Below are 6,050 nucleotides of genomic sequence, written 5' to 3'. Positions count from 1 at the left end.
ACCTCTGGAGGGTTGGTTGAACAGGATCCGCATGTTTCCACATCACCAGCCTGACACAATTCATCTTTGGAAATCTGAAATGTAAAGAACACTCATTGAATCCAAGTTTGTTCCCAATGTAGAAAACAGTCCTCCTTATTCAGGGACCTTACATTTTGAGTATTACACAGGACCTGCGTGTATTGGCGTTTCTACATGTCACTTTCATTCTTTCAAAACTATGTCCTCCTTATTCTGGCACCTTACATGATGAGTATTACACAGGACCTTTGTGTATGGGCGTTTTTACATGTAACTTTCATTCTTTTGTACTTGTAATTTCAAACCTCTGTCCTCCCTTTTAATGCAGCTTTACATATCAAGTTCTAGACAATACCTGTGTGTTTGAACAGTACTTAATAACATTTCAATGACTTAGTTTTAGAAAATATGTTGGTTGTTGGACACCAAAATTACCTCTGGAGGGTTGGTTGAACAGGATCCGCATGTTTCCACATCACCAGCCTGACACAATTCATCTTTGGAAATCTGAAATGTAAAGAACACTCATTGAATGTGAGTTTGTTCCCAATGTAGAAAACAGTCCTCCTTATTCAGGGACCTTACATTTTGAGTATTACACAGGACCTGTGTGTATAGGCGTTTCTACATGTCACTTTCATTCGTCTGTATTTGTAATTTTAAAGCTATGTCCTCCTTATTCTGGCACCTTACATGATGAGTATTACACAGGACCTTTGTGTATGGGCGTTTTACATGTAACTTTCATTCTTTTGTACTTGTAATTTCAAACCTCTGTCCTCCCTTTTAATGCAGCTTTACATATCAAGTTCTAGACAATACCTGTGTGTTTGAACAGTACTTAATAACATTTCAATGACTTAGTTTTAGAAAATATGTTGGTTGTTGGACACCAAAATTACCTCTGGAGGGTTGGTTGAACAGGATCTGCATGTTTCCACATCACCAGCCTGACACAATTCATCTTTGGAAATCTGAAATGTAAAGAACACTCATTGAATGCGAGTTTGTTCCAATGTAGAAAACAGTCCTCCTTATTCAGGGACCTTACATTTTGAGTATTACACAGGACCTGCGTGTATAGGCATTTCTACATGTCACTTTCATTCTTTCAAAACTATGTCCTCCTTATTCTGGCACCTTACATGATGAGTATTACACAGGACCTCTGTGTATGGGCGTTTCTACATGTAACTTTCATTCTTTTGTACTTGTAATTTCAAACCTCTGTCCTCCCTTTTAATGCAGCTTTACATATCAAGTACTAGACAATACCTGTGTGTTTGAACAGTACTTAATATCATTTCAATGACTTAGTTTTAGATAATATGTTGGTCGTTGGACACCAAAATTACCTCTGGAGGGTTGGTTGAACAGGATCGCATGTTTCCACATCACCAGCCTGACACAATTCATCTTTGGAAATCTGAAATGAAGAGATGTATACTGAATGAGTCCATAGAAAAATAAAATCCACCTATTTAATGAACCTGTCCAGCTGATTGTTAAACAGACATTTTATGTATTGACACTGCAAAATATGTCTCCTGCTATAAAATGTTCATTAATATAAGGTCAAAATATATTAATTTACATATGACAGTTTCTAGCATTTTGGATAGCACTGAAAAAGTTGAAATAGTGGTCTGGTTAAGTCTTTCACCAAAATCTGGTTTTTAGGCACTCTGCTAATCACTTCTTGTTTTCAACTATAATGAAACTCTGTACTACAACTTGACATTTCCTTCAAAAATATTTTCAATGCTAGTAGAATGACTTGTGATAGTATTTTCACACTTACTAGTACCCTTCTTCTCCATAGCCAGTCAGAATCACTACAATTATAAGTCATTTCTTCCCCTGGACCAATATCTTTGAGTGCAAACAAACAGAGATGACGTCTTCCATCCACCCTTGTAACTTTCATTTTGTTGTTTGTGTTCATCTCTTCATCATTTACCAGCCTCCCCAATGATCCATGTTCTCTGGCAGCATCAACACTAAAATATTAAGTATGCTATAAGAATAATTATACCATGCAAGGGAAATGATTTTGCATATTTGGTGTTTGCATGTCAGAAGAATATTCCTCCTCCAACTAAAACTACTTTTACTGATGAAGCTGAAAATGTTTACATCACTTTGATTAAATATAAAATAAAAAACAACATTAAAACAGTCACATACCAAAGCTGTTGTCCATTGAACTTGAAATCAAACATAAAAGCCTGGAGTGCATCATGGTAAATTTTCAATCGGTTTTCTTGTTCCTTCCTACTTATGACTTCCCCTCTGCACTCAATAAGGAAATCTCCTTTTTGAAAGCACTGGCAGCTGAACACACCCCGACCTGCAGGTAAACATAATGAGTAAGGTTGAATAAACTTTAAACAATGCATATCTTTCAAATAGTAGCAAATGAGATTATTAAAATTTTTTCAAAATCAGTTAATTGATCTAATTTGAGGTCTTTCTGTGTTACTTGAACATTTGTTTTTTCAGCTGAGTGGTGCTTCTAAATGTCACTCATTCTTTTATACTTGGAATTTCAAAACACAGTCCTCCTTTATACATATATATATATATATATATATATATATATATATATATATATATATATATATATATATATATATATATATATATATATATGATCTATGCTAATGTGCAGTATAAAAATAGTTTAAAAGTCAAAAAGCAAGACAAAAGTAAACAAAAACAATCCTTTAATAAACTCTGGAATCCTGTACGTAAAAAAGTCACAACTCACCTTTAAATGAATTGATGTATTTTACATCAAATCCCTCTTTATCTTCACCCAACGAGAATAATAGCTGGCATCATGTTTGGGATTTCTTTTGCTCTCTGAGACCTTGTTGCTGACATCTCCTGCAAAGATCAGAGTAATTTGTTGTTGAGTAACAACATGATGCTGTACATCAGGAGTGTCAAACTCCAGGCATCGAGGGGCAGTGTACTGCAACTTTTAGATGTTCCTCTGGTCCAAAACACCTGAATTATATGACTGAATTAGCTAATCTAAGTGCAGTCAAGTTGATGACCTGCTGATGACCACCTCATTTGATCCAGCCATGTGGCATCACAGACACATCTAAAAGTTATTGTATACAAGCCCTCAAGACCTTGAGTTTGACACCTCTGCTGTACACAATATGATTTGATTTTATTGTATGCAAAAAACCTGTACTGAAGTACACAGTATTACATAATTGACTTTCTATTGACAGGTTCTCAAACCTTCAAATATTAAAACATTATCTTAATAGTAATGATTATTACAAAGGATAATTTGTGCCTGTGAAAGAATATCACTCACTGATGCACAGAAAATGTCCAAATACAGTTTTGTCTAATTCTGGAGTGAGCCACCTTCCCTTTAAACTCTGGTACACTGACTAAGATGGTTGGTGATAACTAGCTAAACTGAAGCAAATCAGACGCTTTGGTGCATCCAAACATCAAGTAACCTACAACATTCTTCAGAATTACAAATCAATATGTACTTAAATGTCTTAAGAGATTCTGTATGAGTCTTACCTCTTCTTCCACGCAAAAGAAGTTCAATTAATACTAATGGCTTGCACCTGGCCTTGATGGACTGTACCATGTTGATAGAGTAGGAGGGTACAACAAAGGAGAAATCCATTTTGTTTCTGAAGCACACAAGGTCAGACTTTTTTTCAGAAACAAGAAAACAAATTTATTTGAGTTATATTTTGTAACTTTCATTCAATATTTCAAAGTTAAATAGTTTATCATACATCTTTCTTTAATTAGGAAACAACAGTAAGATGGTATCTCTCACCAGCAATGTTTAATCTTTTATCAGGAAGGTCACTTCTTTTAATCATTTCTGTTCAATCAATTATTTAAGTTTACTTCTATAGCACATTTCAACACACACACATATATATATATATATATACACACTAGATCACTTTATGATATAAAGTGTTCAAAACACTTTAAATCATAAAAACAAAACTGTTGTCTAATGGCAGACAACACCAGCAGAAAAAGGTTGTCTTATGTACCTGCCTACAGACAAATTAGACTACCTAGACAATCTGCATGTATGCAGAGTAGTGACATTGAGATAATGACAAAATATCAATCTAAAGTTTTGTGCTAACAGTAACATAAGTAATCATAATATTTTTGGCACTTTAAATATTTTTAAATAAATGCTTTTTATATTTATATTTGTAATTCTGTATTACTCCATGAGTGGTTATCCTTCTTTCAAATTCAAAAATACTTTATTGATCCTAAAAAGGAAATTAAATTTAAAAATAGCTTGGGTCCTCTACCACAGGCCTTGGAGTGTGAGTGGTCTTCACAGTATATTAACAGTTCCCAAAGGTGTGCTTCTCTGTATCAAGAGGTCTGATGATGTATTGTTTGAGCCACTCTTCCAGTTTAGGGGTCATTACCCCAAGGGTTTCAGTGACCACAGGCACTACTGTTGCCCACACCTTCCACACTCTTTTTAACCTTTTGCATGGCATGCATTATTAATTCATCTTTAATATTGGGGCTGATTGGGCCCTAATGATTCCAAAAACAAAGAGTTATCTGTTTACATGATATGTGGACATAATTCTTCTCAGAAAAATATTTATTCCTTTTAAATCACCATGTTTAGCACCATGGTAAATCTCTACAGTTGCCAACTTTTGTAAACTTACACCACAACAATAAACACTGAACATCTTGGGTCTAGCCTGTAATATGTAATAATCTTCCACTACCACTAAGTCATAAAATAATGACCTAACATATGGACACCCAATCCCATGTAGAGCTAAATTTATTATTGTGGGCTAGACAGCCCAAAATAAGTCATCCACTAATGTGGATTGGCCTCTATTGCTACGGTACTAGGCACCTGCTTGTGTGCCACCATAAATACCACCTCTGTGCTGTGTTTCAGTCTAAGCCTTTTTGTCCATTGGTAGTATTGTTTGCTCGCTATTGTAAAACACCCTGTTGTTATGATTATGCATCATAACAAAATAGCAAAGTATAAAAAATATTTACAAAAATCAGTCCAAATACACAGTATCCAAAACAAGAAGGAACTTTTGTCCAAACAAAAGCTATATTTCCCCCAGAAAGGCAGGAATGAAAGTTTAAAAAGTTAAATTCTCAATGAAAGAACAGGGCTACTCCAATGTGCTACAACCTTGAGGCACAATTTTCCATTCATCATCAGCAGCATTTGAATTCTTATATCAGTGGACTGAGTTTCCTCCCTTTTCCATCTTATCATTCCAGCATGGTATTTGATAACTGTCAATGCATAGCTGTTGATTGCTGGACCTTGTTTCTCTCATTGGACTTGCCTTACTTATTGTAGGTACAGTAGTTTGCAAAAGTATCCATAGCCCTTGAACTTTTCCATATTTTCTGACATTACAACCGCAAACATATTTTTACAGAATTTTATGGGAAAGACAAACACAAAGTGGCATATAGTTGTGGAGTAGAAACAAAACTATACATGATTCAAAACATTTTCTGCAAATAAAAGCTGAAAAGTGCAGTGTACAAAATCTTCAGCCCCCTTTCCCTAAGTGCGACCAATTGCCTTCAGAAGTTGCCTGATGACTGCTAATGACTAAATAGTCCACCTGTGTGTAATCTAATCTCAGTATAAGTTCAACTCCTCTAAGACTGCCTCAAAGGTTAGTTAAGAGAATATTGGGAAGCAAACAGCATCACAAAGTCCAAGGGACACACCAGACAACTCAGGGACAAAGTTGTGGAGAAGCTTAAAGCAGGCTTAGGTTATAAACAGGTTCCACGAATCATCTGGAAATGGAAAGAGAATGGCACAGCTGTGAACCTACCAAGACAAGGCCATCCACCTAAACATAAAAAAGTCCCATTTGCAATTTGCCAGAAGCCATGTTGGGATACAGCAAAAACAATAAGACGAGACCAAAATTGAACTTTTTGGCAAAAACGCAAAGCATTACTTGTGGTGGAGAATGGACACTGCACAT

At 35.3% G+C, this 6,050-nt stretch overlaps 1 long non-coding RNA gene across 3 annotated transcripts; it reads right to left on the bottom strand.

Annotated features, from left to right (window-relative positions):
- Positions 1–1,401: 1,401 nt before the first annotated feature.
- Positions 1,402–3,665, bottom strand: LOC122841171. Of its 3 annotated transcripts, XR_006372347.1 has the most exons (5): positions 3,580–3,665; positions 2,792–2,910; positions 2,209–2,371; positions 1,823–2,021; positions 1,411–1,447 (listed from the first exon to the last, which is right to left on the bottom strand). It is a non-coding gene; the product is annotated as an uncharacterized LOC122841171 (long non-coding RNA). The 3 variants fall into 3 exon arrangements; XR_006372346.1 differs by lacking the exon at positions 1,823–2,021 and having other exon boundaries at positions 1,402–1,447; XR_006372345.1 differs by lacking the exon at positions 1,411–1,447 and having other exon boundaries at positions 1,539–2,021.
- Between the last annotated feature and the right edge of the window lie 2,385 nt (positions 3,666–6,050).

This window comes from Gambusia affinis, linkage group LG12 (genome assembly GCF_019740435.1).
Source record: "Gambusia affinis linkage group LG12, SWU_Gaff_1.0, whole genome shotgun sequence".
Lineage (NCBI taxonomy): Eukaryota > Metazoa > Chordata > Actinopteri > Cyprinodontiformes > Poeciliidae > Gambusia > Gambusia affinis.
This window is presented reverse-complemented; position numbering and strand designations above follow the sequence as displayed.